Below are 14,527 nucleotides of genomic sequence, written 5' to 3'. Positions count from 1 at the left end.
AGATTCCTCCAGGACACTTTGCTTTGGTAACTGCTCACTTGGAGCTTGGCCTTGCAAAGTGGTCATGTCATGGCAGGAGGAATTGATGCAGAATATGCAGGAGAAATTACAGTAATTCCGTTAAACAATAGTGACCAGGATTGGATTAGTCAACCCCATGACAGGGTAGCACAATTATCGATATTGCAATTTTAAGAAGGATTGTGAAAAAAGGAGATCCACCTGCAATCACCACCGTTTGTGGAGATAAAGGTTTTGGATGCAGCAGCCCTAATAATGGAGCCCGAGTGTGGGTCCGGAGGCCAAATGGCCCTCCCGAGGCAGCTGAAGGAGCAGCTCCTGGGAAAGACAACTCTGAGTCCTGAAACCTGGGCAGGAACAATGGCAATATGTCCCTGCAGCCAAGCGTTCTGTGTGAGAACAAGTAGATGTGACAGGATATTGTTTTACACATGCTGCCAGACCAAATCTCCCTGTTTGCCCCAAGGGCCCCTTTGGGAAATGCTCTGATCCACGGGGCTCCATGGGAAGGCTGCTGTGACACTGAGGGACTTGCACAGGAATTGCATCCAGGAGCCCGGGTGCCCCTCAGGGACTGGGACCTGGCCCCTTCCAGCCCGAGGGGAAAGGGCCCCCCCAGGCCTTGTTAGCCACAGACAGCATGGTAAAGCTGAACAGCAAAGGGCCTGGGGCATTATTCTGGAATTAACATGGTGCCAGCTCCATGGACAGCAGAATTCTTGTTCTTATCTCAAATGAGAGTGAGGAAAATGGATGATTAACCTGTCACTGAAGTACTGCTGATGTCCCTAAGTTGTATCTTGATAGTCAGCCAGAATCTTTGTCTGCCACAAACACCTCTAGAGTTTCACCAAGGGGTTAGTCATCAAAATGTAATGATGAGTTCTGATGGCTTGCTGAGCTTCTTTTGTAATTCTTTCCTAATGATGATGTGCTTTGCTGAGCTTATCCTTTTGTAATTCTTTGCAGCTGTGCATGATATAAATGCCACAATTCCTTCAGTTGGTGTCTGTGTCTTTGACAGTGACCCTGCCTACTGGAGAAACAGGGCCCCCTCTTGCCCAAGTGTTACCTGGGAAGGCAAAAACCCTCCCTCCAAAATTCCCCCCTTCCTCCTTGTTCCCCCCCTTCCTCCTTGTTCCCCCCCTTCATACCCTGAGCATGATGTGCTCTGGTCTGGGCTGTGCCCGGGGTCAGTTGGGGTCACCTGTCCTGGCTGTGTCCCCTGCCCAGCTCCCCCGCAGCCCCAGCCCCTCCCCAGCATGGCTGGACGAGGGGCAGGACAGGCCTTGGCTGTGCTGCAGCTCAGCAAGAACAAAACCATCTCTGCGTGCTCAGCGCTGTGCCCAGCACCCGGCCCAGCAGTGTCTCAGTGCCAGGGGCTGTGCCCCCAGTGCCTGCCAGGGCTTTCCATGGCAACTGCCAGGCCAGGTGACCCAGGTGTCCCCCCCAGTGCCGGTTGCCATGGAAACAGTGCCCAGCCCTGCCCCTTTCTGTCTGGCTGACCTGGCCTTTGGCCCTGGCAGTGCCCTTGGCTGCTGGTTCCTGGTGCCTGAGCGGCCAGCGCGGCACAGGGCAGGTGGCCATGGCACAGCCCCCAGCAAGGGATCCCCTCTGGCTCTGGGCACTGACACCAGCCCTGAGCAAGGGGCCCAGGGCAGCTTTCCATGGCCACCAACCACCACAACGGCTCCGGGCATTGCTTGCCATGGCACCAAACCAAGGAATGGGTCCCCATGGCCGTTGCCATGGCACCTGGTGGCACCAACGAGTGTCACTGCAATTGTACCTGGAACTGCCCTGGCGCTGCTTTGTCCTCAGGGTTGCCATGGCTGCCCAGGGCAGCAACAGCTGGTGCTCTGCAAGGGCCCTGGGGCAGACGGGAAGGAGCAGCAGAGCAGGGGCTGATCCATGTCTAGTGCGCTGCACAGCCCAGGGCAGCGTCCCAGAGCGTCCTCATGCAGCTGCCAACAACATCCCCCCTCTGCAGCCCTGGCCTCTCCCACCAGCTCACACAGGTGCCCCATCCTTGCAGGCACAGACACGGCAGCACTGCCTCAGCAGCCCCTGTTTGCATTGCACACAGCAGGGCCAGCACCCCCATGCTGTTGCTGTGGGGACATGAACCTGAGGGAGCACAAATGCCATCAGCCCCTGGGGCCAGCAAGGCCTGGGGGACACCAGGGAAACCACTCAGCTTTGTCCTGGCCTCTGCACTCAGCCAGAAAGTTTGTTCCCATCAGCTGGGAGTTTCCTGTGCCACTGCAGACGCTGTTGCTCAGAGCCAGGGCTGCTTGGCAACCTGCCCCGAGCATTTCCTTGGCTTCTCCTTTGCTTTCTTTACTCTTCCTGGTAGAAATTTCTACCCACTGCTCATGCCTGTTCCCTGCCCTGCAAACAGCCCATCCCTGTTTGCCCTTTCCTCTCTGGCCCCACTCCCCATTGCAGTTCCTGACTTGGCCCCATGGGAATGTCCCTTGGGCAGCAGGATCATCCTACAAGTGCAGCAGGAATTGTCTGCAGGCTCCTGCAGTGCCTGCTGCTGCTCCCTTGCCAGAGGCACCCCAGGCCAGGGGGGCACATCTGGGCTGCTGTGTCTGCCTCTGGGGCTCCCTGTTCTGGGCAGTGAGGAGGAGCTGCAGAGGCTCTGCAGGACTGACAGGATGGGCTTTGGGGCTGCCAGGAGAAGCTGAGGGACCTGGGCTGCTGGAGCTTCTGAAGAGGAGGCCCAGGGCTCATCCTGCAACTGCTCCAAGGGTGGTTCCAGAGAATCCCAGAATCAGCAAGGTTGGAAAAGACCTTGGAGATCATCAAGTCCAACCTGTGCCCTGACACTGCCTTGTCTCCCCTGGGCCTCCTCTTCTCCAGGAAAAACAACCCCAGCTCCCTCAGCTGCTCCTCACAGGACTTGTGCTCCAGACCCCTCCCCAGCCTTGTTGCCATTCTCTGGACACACTCTGGTCCCTCCATGTCCTTCCTAAATTGGGGGGCCCAGAACTGGACACAGCACTCGAGGTGCTGCCCAACCAGGGCTGAGCACAGGGGAAGAATCCCTGCCCTGCTCCTCCTGGCCACACCACTCCTGATCCAGGCCAGGAGCCATTGGCCTTCTTGGCCACCTGGGCACACTGCTGCCTCATGTCCAGCCTGCTGTCCACCAGTCCCTGCAGGTCCCTTTCTGCCTGGCTGCTCTCCAGCCACTCTGTCCCCAGCCTGTAGTGCTGCAGGGGTTTTTGTGGCCAAAGTGCAGGATCTGGCACTGGGACTTGTTAAACCTCACCTTGTTGGATTTGGGCCCTGGATCCAGCCTGTCCAGGGCCCTGTGCAGAGCCCTCCTACCCTCCAGCAGATCAACACTCACACCCAGCTTGGTGTCATTTGCAAATTTGCTGATGCTGAACTCAATCCCCTCATCCAGACCATCAGTGCAGTTATTGAAATCCACGCTGGCTGGCTCTGATCCCTGGGCCATCCTGTGGGTTCCCTGTGATGGCACTCAAGGTGATCTGTTCCATAACCTTGCCGGGCACCCAGGTCAGGCTGACAGGCCTGGAGTTCCCCAGATCCTCCTTCCAACCCTTCCTGGGGATGGGCTCACACTGGCACCTCCAGTGCTCTGGGCCCTCCCTGCTGAGCCAGGACTGATGGTAAATGATGGAGAGCAGCCTGGGGAGCTCATCCACAGCTCCCTCATCCCCCTGGGATCTCATCTGATCCCATACACCTCTGGGCATCTGAGTGGCTCAGCAGGTCAGCAGCTGCTTCCTCCTGGATTCCAGGGGGCTGTTCTGCTCCCTGTGCCCATCCACCAGCTCTGGAGAACACTTGTCCTGAGGGAAACCTGTCCTAATACTGAAAATTGACAAACAAGATATTAAACAGTTGAGTCTTTTACTTATCTTCAGTTACTCTATTCTCAACTTCATCCAATAAAAAGGAGTAGAGGTTCTCCTTCTCCCTCTTTTTGCTATAAACTTTTTAATAAAATCATGTTTTATTCTTTCTACAGAAACCGCCAGGTTAAGTTCTAATTGAGCTTTCACCTCTGAACTTTTCTTTCTGCATAACCTAACAACATCCTTAAACACTTCCTGAGTTGCTGGCCCTTTTTCCCTGAGTTCCCACAAAAGCTCCATGGACAGCCAGGACAGTCATTTTCCTCACCAGCTCATCTTTTACCACACTGGGATAGGCAGCTCCTTCCCCCTTAAGATTACTTTCTTGAAATGTGTCCATCCTTCCTGGACCTCATTTGTTTTTAAGGGCTGTTTCCCTTAAAAAATCAGTACCCAATTTGGTACTCCCCAAATCTGCATCCTGAACAGGCCGAAGTTTGCCCTTCCTAATTCCAGTAGAAGTTTTGTTACTGCCTCTCCTTCTTACCCAGAATATTGAAAACTTGAAAACCCCAATGTTCCAGTGGGCCTGGCTGAGCTGGCAGGACCCTGAGGCTGCTGAACTTCCAGTTCCCCTTCTCACACAATGGGCCTTGTGTGGTTTCCATAGGCCTGGGGATGTGGAGAACAAGCTCCAGGTGTCAGCTCACCTGGTGTAGGCAATTGATCATCTGGTAACATGAGGTCACAGAGTGGGCTATGACATCACAGAGTGGGGGAAGTGAGGTCATTGATCAGTTATGACATCACAGAGCCAACTGTGCTATCACAGAGCCAGTTGTGACATCACAGAGCAGACTATGACATCACAGACTTGGCTGTGACATCAGAGACCAGCTGTGTGACATTAGAGAAGGTGCTGTTGCATCACAGAGCAGGCTGTGACATCCCAGAGGGGCTGTGTGCCATCCCAGCAGGGCTGTGTCAGGTCACTGGGTTGGTCACTCGGCCCCAGCTCCCCCTCACAGTTTCTCCCAACAAGTCCAATGCTGTCCATGCCCAGCGGGGTCCCTGTCCCCCGGGATCCCCCCGGCCCACCTGGAGCCACAGCCTCCACCAAAGGATGTTCCACAGGATCCACCCCAGAGCCTGACATGGGGACAAGGGGCCTGGGCTGTGTGACCAGGACGTCAAGGACGGGGATTATCCAGGTCACTGTGGCCTGGGTTGGGTTGCCCAGGGCAGGAAAGATGTCTGGCAGCTGGAGCAGGGTCTGGGAAGGGCCTCCAAGGTGGGGCTGGAGCCCTTGGGCTGTGAGCAGAGACTGAGGGAGCTGGGCTTGTCCAGCCCAGAGCAGGGAAGGCTGAGGGGCTCCTCATCCCAGCCTGGCAGGGCCAGCGAGGAGGGGATGGAGAACACAGAGCCAGGCTCTTCACCGGGGGCCTGGTGGGAGACAAAAGCCAATGGGTGGAAGGGGAAAGAGGGGAGATCAGCCAGGACAGGAGGAGATGAAATGAGTCAGGCTGGTTTCAGCATTTCTTCAGCACCAAAAGCAGCCTGACCTCCCTTCTCCATCCACCACTGACAGCTTTGCAAATCAGGAATTGTTGGAGCTGTTTTGCCCCCACTCCAGGATGAGCATCCTGATACAAGAACTTATTGTGTTTATATCTATCACAGAACCACATTTGTTTGAAATTACTTTTAGGATGGAAATCCCTTGTGGATGGTGGACTCATCAAACACTGCTGGGACGTTGCACATGGCTCAGGGAAGAGTGTGATTTTTATTAAATTGTGTCCTGTTCAACCATGGTGTTTTTGCCATGAAGAGAAACTTTCTGTGCCTCTGAGTCTCACCAGTTCCTGACCCCCAAAGGACACAAACCTGGTGAGTTGTGGTTCCCACTCCAGTGGTGGCACTTGCACCTCCCTCCATCCCCAGAGCAGAGCTCCCTTGTCCCAGAGAGTCCCTGGCAATGCAGGGATGAAGGAAACAGGACAGGCTGTGGGGATCAGGGGCAGGGCATGCCCAGGGATTTGGGGTGGTTGTGAGCCCAGGGCAGGACCCAGCCCTTGGCCTTGGTGAACCTCATCCAATTGTCCTGGGCCCATGGCTCCAGCCTGGCCAGATCCCTCTGCAGAGCTTCCTGCCCTCCAGCACAGCCACACTCCCACCCAGCTTGGGCTCACCTGGGAACTGACTGAGGGTGCCCTCAATGGCCTTGTCCAGATCAGCAATAAAGAGATTGAACTGACCTGGCCCAAATCCTGAGCACTGTGGACACCCCTGGATGTGACTCCATTCCTCAGCTTCTCTGAGTGCCAGGGGTTGGATGAAGGAAGTCCTGGGTTGTGGGTAGGGACAAAGTGTGATTGTCTGCCATGAAGGGTCTTGATTTTCAAATCAGTTGAAACTGCATTAGGAGGTGCTGGCGGTCACTATCAAGTGGACATTGCTGATATCTATCTATAAACAGGAAAAGAAAACTTAAACAGGCAAAACAATTCTCTCTGCATTGTTTTCAATGTAGTATATTCACTTTGAATACAATTGTGAAATGTGTCTAATTAACTAGAGAAGAATTGAAAACTTCAATTATTCCCATGGGCTTGTCTTGTTTGGGGGTTTCGAACAAATGTTTATGAGCGTTTGTCACTGAATTCCTGAACTGAAGAGCTCAAGAAAGAAGAGGCCTCTGGAGTAATAAAATTAATCAGCAACCTCCAAGTGGCTGAGGATCCATGCCCATGAGAGCAGCAATGAACAGAAATGGACACAGCTTTGTGGCTGCTGTCCCAGCTTTGGCATGGGCCCTGGGCCTGGAGCAGGAGCAGCTCTTGAGGGCCCTAAGGCCGGGGCTCTGGTGCTGCCCTGGGCAGATGGGATGGCAGCAGGGGCTGCAGAGCTCTCAGCACCTCAGGCCGAGGGGAGCAGGGCAGCCAGGGAGCCTCCTTTGGCCTTGGCCAAACACCTTCCCCCATGGCTGGGGCTGAGTCCTGTGGCAGCTGCAGCTGCTGCTGTGCCCTTGGCAGGGGCTGAGGCCGTGGGGCCAGTGCCCAGAGCAGCCTGGCCTGAGCAGAGCTGTGGGGCCAGAGCCGGCTGGGCTGGGCTGGGCTCAGAGAGGCCCTTGGTGCTGCCCAGAGCTCAGGGCAGCTGGCAGAGCTTGCAGGGAGCTGGGCTCCGAGAGCCTGGCCCAGAGGCCGGCAGAGCCCGGGGCAGGGCTGTCTGTGCAGCCCCACAGGTGCCACGGGCTCTGCAGGAGCTGGCAGAGGCTGCCCAGCAGGGAGGCCATGGGGCACAGAGCCCCAAGGCTGCTGTGGGCACCATGGCACAGGGGCCGTTCCCAGCCGCAATGCTCCTGGCCTGGGCTGGGCCTGCACAGGGGCTGGGCACTGTTGCAGACATCTTTTCACTAAAAATCCGTTCTTTAGGATTTTTCCTTCTGAGAAGCTAAGAGGCCTCAGAGACAGAATGTAAACAATGGTTATCTGCTGCTGTGGAATGCAACAGGTCCACCTGTGATTGGCCCATCTGGGATGTTTATAATTAATGGCCAATCAAGGACCGAGCTGTCTCGGACAGAGTCCGAGAGAGCTGCCTTTGTTATCATTCTTTTCTTTTCTATTCTTAGCTTAGCTAGTTTCTGAGGAAACCTTTTCATTTCCTATTTCTTTTTAGCATAGGTATAATGTAATATATATATCATAAAATAATAAATCAAGCCTTCTGATCATTGAGTCAACATTCTCGTCTCTTACTTCCCCTGAAAACCCCTGTGACCACGGTCACATTAACCCCTGCTAAGAGTCAGCCCTTTCTCTTCTACCGATGTCTCTGGTGTCTCTTGTGCTGCCCAGGCGCCCAGCCCAGGTGCCCTCAGTACCCTCGGGGCACAGAGAGTGTCTCCCCGCTGTCGGCCATGTCGGGGCTGCCCCCGGTGTCTGCCGACTCGGGACTGGCCCAGGGTTCCTGAGAGGCTCCCAGAGGGACAGAGACAGTGATGCTGGTGGCAGCACCAGGAAGCTGCCGGGGTTTGGCTTTTTTTGCCAGAAAATTGCTGCATTTGGGTTGTGCCAGCACTGGGAAATTGCCAGATGTGGGCACTGGCAGTGCCAGTGCACAGCAGATCTTGGTGGGGAATGTTCTGGCACTGGGAAATTGCCAAATGTTAACTTTCTGTGCCAGCAAACTGCTGGAATTATGCTGTGCAGGCATCTGAAAAATTCCGGATCTGGGCACTGGCGGTGTCAGCAAACACGAGATCAGAGTAGTGTAGGCACCAGGTATTTGCCTGGTTTTGGCTTTCTTTGCCAGAAATTGCTGGACTTGGCTCTGCTGGAACAAGGGAATTTCCAGATCTGGGCACTGGTGCTGGCAGCAAACAGCAGATCTGGGCGGTGCCAGACCCAGTAATGTTGGACATGAATTTGTAGAGAATTTTTAAGGTTTAATAGAAGGTTTCTATAGGATGTATACATGTGTCACAATCCGTCCTTACGAACAGGTTTCGTGATGGTTCGTGGGTTGATCTCAGAGTGCAAAAAGCACCAACACGGTACAGGGGGTTGCAGTGATAGTCAAAACAAATGTACCTTTATTGAATAACCACAACAAAATGCATTGGGGAGGAACTGGGGGAAGGGGAAAAAGAGGGAGGAAGAGAAAGGAAGGTGTAGAGCTACCAAACATAGAACGGTGAAGTCCTTCAATGTCCAGCCAATGGAGTTCACCAGGTCACGTCTGGGGAGGTCTCAGGGTTGCAGTTCATCCAAACTCTTATTATACTCTTTTTCTTGATGGGGGAAGGGGTAAAACTTGAAACTGAATCAAAGGTAGCCTATTGTATTTTTGGGGGAAAGAATGGTATTTAGAGAAGGGTACACACAGTCCATGTTCTCAGCAGTGGGCGAGAGCCATTGTCTTCTTGGTCCACTGCTCACACCTGCAACATCCATCTTGCCTTGGTCAGCTTGCCTCCCCCACACACCTCCCCCAGGTTGGGGGTCTCAGTCCCAGTCCTTGGAAAGTGTGTGGGGGGCCTTTTCCCATAGGGATTTCATGTCTCGGTCTTTCATGGAGAGGTTTCTTACATCTCAGTCTGTCTGTCACAGTGGTTGTAAGACAAGTGAGGGATCTTCTGTGAGGGACCACCCAAAACTCAGGAGAAGTCCAGCCAGGCTGAGAGGTGGGACAACTTCCAAGGCTATTGTTGCAAAAAGGGCACGGTGCCCCCTTCTTCCTTTCATTTGGTTCAGTGTAGCATACTGCAAACACACCTGTGAACCCCATCCTGTCTCTCCTCACTCACCTGGGACCTGCTTTGCTTGGAGAACTGGCTACAAACAGCCAAAGAGGGATTTTGACTTTTTAATTTTTTGAAGCAATCTAAAACTCCTGAGTTTCCCCATTGCAAACAGACATCCTCCTCAAGTGTGTGCCAAGCCCAAGCTGCCACCAAGAGCACTCCAGACCTGCCTGGGCCAGCTGTGAGGGTGGATCATCATCCCAACAGGCAGTGGGCCATTGCAAGGGACTGTTGCCATGGACACTGCAGGGACCCCCCTGCTGGCTTTGGGTGCCGTGGCAACCCCCATCAGTTCAGGTTTCCTTGGAAACCAGCCCAAGGAGCCATTTCTGCAGCCAGGTTCCATGGCCCCTTGCCTGCAGAGCTGTTGCTGCCCTGGGCTGCCATGGCAACCCTGAGGACAAAGCGGTGCCAGGGCTGTTCCAGGTACAATTGCAGTGACACTCGTTGGTGCCACCAGGTGCCATGGCAATGGACACAGGGACCCGTTCCCTGGTTTGGTGCCAAGGCAACCAATGCCCGGAGCCGTTGTGGTGGTTGGTGGCCATGGAAAGCTGCCCTGGGCCCCTTGCTCAGGGCTGGTGTCAGTGCCCAGAGCCAGAGGGGATCCCTTGCTGGGGGCTGTGCCATGGCCACCTGCCCTGTGCCGCGCTGGCCGCTCGGGCACCAGGAACCAGCAGCCAAGGGCACTGCCAGGGCCAGAGGCCAGGTCAGCCAGACAGAAAGGGGCAGCGCTGGGCACTGTTTCCATGGCAACCGGCACTGGGGGGGACACCTGGGTCACCTGGCCTGGCAGTTGCCATGGAAAGCCCTGGCAGGCACTGGGGGCACAGCCCCTGGCACTGAGACACTGCTGGGCCGGGTGCTGAGCACAGCACTGAGCACGCAGAGATGGTTTTGTTCTTGCTGAGCTGCAGCACAGCCAAGGCCTGTCCTGCCCCTCGTCCAGCCACGCTGGGGAGGGGCTGGGGCTGCGGGGGAGCTGGGCAGGGGACACAGCCAGGACAGGTGACCCCAACTGACCCCGGGCACACCCCAGAGCAGAGCACATCATGCTCGGGGTATGAAGGGGGGAACAAGGAGGAAGGGGGGAATTTTGGAGGGAGGGTTTCTGCCTTCCCAGGTAACACTCAGGCAAGAGGGGGCCCTGTTTCACCAGTGGGCAGGGTCACTACCAAAGACACAGACACCAACTGAAGGAATTGTGGCATTTATATCATGCACAGCTGCAAAGAATTACAAAAGGATAAGCTCAGCAAAGCACATCATCATTAGCAAAGAATTACAAAAGTAGCTCAGCAAGCCATCAGAACTCATCATTACATTTTGATGACTAACCCCTTGGTCAAACACTAGAGGTGTTTGTAGCAGACAAAGATTCTGGCTGACTATCAAGGTACACCTTACAGACATCAGTAGTACTTCGGTGACACCGTTCTTCATTCATTTTTCTCAATCTCATTCGAGTTAGGAACAAGAATTCTGTTGTCCATGGAGCTGGCACCATGTTAATTCCAGAATAATGCCCCCAGGCCCTTTGCTGTTCAGCTTTACCATGCTGTCTGTGGCTAACAAGGCCTGGGGGGGCCCTTTCCCCTCTGGCTGGAAGGGGCCGGGTCCCAGTCCCTGAGGGGCACCCGGGCTCCTGGATGCAATTCCTGTGCAAGTCCCTCAGTGTCACAGCAGCCTTCACATGGAGCCCCGTGGATCAGAGCATTTCCCAAAGGGGCCCTTGGGGCAAACAGGGAGATTTGGTCTGGCAGGATGTGTAAAACAATATCCTGTCAGATCTCCTTGTTCTCACACAGAACACTTGGCTGCAGGGACACATTCCCATTGTTCCTGCCCAGGTTTCAGGACTCAGAGTTGTCTTTCCCAGGAGCTGCTCCTTCAGCTGCCTCGGGAGGGCCATTTGGCCTCCGGACCCACACTCGGGCTCCATTATTAGGGCTGCTGGATCCAGACCCTTTATCTCCACAAACGGTGGTGATTGCAGGTGGATCTCCTTTTTTCACAATCCTTCTTAACATTGCAATATTGATAATTGTGCTACCCTGTCATGGGGTTGAATAATCCCATCTTGTTCACTTTTGTTTAACACAATTCCTTTAATTTCTCCTTGATATTCTGCATCAGTTCCTCTTCCCATGACATGAACTCTTTGTAAGGCCAAGCTCTAAGGGAGCAGTTACCAAAGCAAAGTGTCCTGGAGGAATCTGAATTCCTGTTTCAGTATTGATAGCTCTCATTTGCTTTGAATTTATCCAAACTAATTCCAGTGCATGATGGCCCAGCCCTGCAGCCTCTGGGCTGGCCCTGCCAGGGGCCATCACAGCCAGAACAATTTCCCAGGCAGCCCAAGTCTCACTGCCCATGGCTGGATTTGCAAATTGGGGGCAGCTGTGCACAGCCAGGGGGTTTCCATTTCCCCATGGGCCATTGTTAAGGGCATGGAGCACATCTGGGAGATGGGTTCTTCATGGGCAAAGGTTCCCATCTCCTCACTTTTTCAACTGCTTTTAAAACAACCCCTTTACCCATACAACAAAACCTGCAGCTTGTGCATAGTCTGGTACATGAAAAACCCTGCAGGCTTAATCACTGAATTTTTCACAGAAACAGACAAAGCACTCTGCATCACAGTATCAGTAGATCCTGTAAAAATAGTCAATTTAATCCCTTCCTCATTTATTCCTTGTATACAATTCACAAAGTTGACCACTGACATTTGGGTCTTGGCCAGTCCTTTTCTGTAGGGTATTTAGTGTCACAGTGAGCAGCCAAAGCTGACAAATTAGTATTGTCAGCATTATTTCACATTATCAAATTTTAAATACATAGATAAAAATATAAATTATTGTTTTATATTACACATAAATATTATAATATCAATAATAATAATATAATAATAATAATAATAATAATAATAATAATAATAATAATAATAATAATAATTCACTTGTCCAAATGAACCTGAGCTTAAGATTAAAACCTTCTGTCACTCCATGTGGGAGTGTTACAACAACAGTTTTTTCTTCTGTTGGTGCTGTTTCCAAAGTGTCATTAACAAAATTCACCCTCGTCTTCCCAAACCCACAAGTTCTTTTCCTTTTCCCATATGTAATTTTTGGATGCATTTGAAGCCATCCAGGGGTTCAGCCTCTTTTACCCGACTGCCCCACTGCTCCCACGGGGCTCCGACCTCAGCCCACTCTGTCGTGAACGGCGGGAGAAATGCGACACACCATATGCGTGAATAGCAAATCCCGAAGTTTATTGAAAACCCACACATATTTATATTGGTGTTAATGAAGCTTATACATATTGCAAAAGCTGAGCTCATTATTGGTTAAAGCACACTTAAATCAACCACACCTACTTCTATCTTCTAACAATTATTTTGCTTCTATGTTTACATTCTTCTAACTTCTCTACCTAAGATATCTACATTTTCTGGCAAGCGATTTTCTCCCCCGTCTTCCCGTTTCAGAGAAGGTCGCTGTGACCTTTGTCAGTGATTGGACACTGGTTGCTCAGTTCCCAGCTTGTTTCCCCTATCCTTATCCATCGGTATCACATTGAAATGTCCTTTCGCAGCTAACCAATTATCCAAAAAGCTCTCTACATTTCCCCCGTTTTTCTGTTGAACAAGCATGGTTTGATTAAATGCGGTAGTTATCATCTTTCGCACCATATTCTGTAAGCATATACAAAAACAAGGCAAGACTAATACTAACAACAAAGCTACAATAGCCACTACAATGCTAACCTTAACAATAGAACGTAACCATGATCCTAAGTTTAAAGATTTGAGCCATCCATCAATACCAAGGCCTGATTCTACCTGTAAGTTCCCAGTTAACCTCCGTAACTCAGAGAGCTGTGAGTGAACAGATCGTGCATGATCAGAGAGATTCATGCAACACATGCCCTCAAATTCATCACAGCCATGGCCTTGTGCAAGTAAGAGAAAATCAATTGCAGCTCTATTTTGAAGTGTCGCATGGCGAATAGAATCAACATCAAGCAAAAGACTGGAAATTGCTAAAGAAGTTGCATTTGTTTGTTTAGCAAGCCAACACCCTAACCTATTTAAAATAGCATGAGCACGTGCTGCTGATACCCCTGGAGCTAAGAAAGATGCTGCAACTATGGCCGCTGGGGACCAAAACTTTACATCATCCCGGCAGTCAGCTGCAAATGCATGAGCCATTCGTCTGCCTCTATGATGGCGACGGCTCATGTTTAGTATCATGGACATGTTGGGTGTAAGTAGAGACAGCCGTCCAAGTGTACATGGTCCCCCGTGCAGCATTGATGGGATACCAGCCCAAGCACGGTCCCCACATATCAGGAAATATCCTGCTGGCAATTGAATAGGGTCATTTGATGAGACTGACACTCTCTTTGTTGTATAATTGTACCAGGCCGATGCATTTCGGTAGACAGCCATGCTGGAAGTTACAACATTAGAATGGTTTTTGACTGACAGCAGGCTTCTATAGTTAAAATGAATACATGCATCTGCCATCACTGACCCTAACAGCTCCAACTCTTGGGGTTCCTGCGGTGCTATAGGAAAGTGAGAAACCCATTGATCCCAATTATCCACACTCGTCCTAGCATTGCTGACCTTACAAGTTGGTACATGTGAAGGGCACGGCCAGGGATCTGCTGGTAATCCAACCAAACAGGTTGTGAATGGATTGCCAGGAGAAGATAATGACAGGCAAATAGCCTCCTGTTTAGTTAGGTTTGCCAGGGTGACCCATATGTTAGTCTTGGGCTGAAGTGGGGCCCATGCCTGATGGTTTACACTGTCCACAAAAGAAGCAAAAATTAATAAAGCAATAGCATAAAGTTTCCATCTCACCCTGATCTTTCCAGGCACTATTTTGAACCACCCGGCCATCATGTCTGTCACAAACTTTTAAGAATATCTCTTCTTTCTCAGATTTAGCTTCTTTAGGTTCTTCAAACAATCCTTCCACACTTGGTTGGGATCCTGACCTTCTGAAATAGGACCTATCACACTTGACTGTGACAGAGGAATATTTATACCACACTTAGTCTGCAAAATACACGACTGAGATAGCCCCAAAACACGTTTGACTAAATGTTGTGTTTCCCATCTAAACCATGCAAGGATTTTCTGTTCTGGGGATTCATACAACTGTAACCCTTGGCGGCCAGGTAGTCCTTTGAACAATTCAAGATCTCTCTGCCAAGAGTTAAACTGCCGATAGAAACTACACTTTCTACACCACAATTCAGATAATCGGGATTGATGTACCCACTTAGTTTCCTGACAACCTCCACAAAAAAGCAGTATCCATGCAGCACAATATCTATCTTGACACTT

Source organism: Agelaius phoeniceus, assembly GCF_051311805.1.
Source record: "Agelaius phoeniceus isolate bAgePho1 chromosome W unlocalized genomic scaffold, bAgePho1.hap1 SUPER_W_unloc_2, whole genome shotgun sequence".
Taxonomy (NCBI): Eukaryota; Metazoa; Chordata; class Aves; order Passeriformes; family Icteridae; genus Agelaius; species Agelaius phoeniceus.
This window is presented reverse-complemented; position numbering follows the sequence as displayed.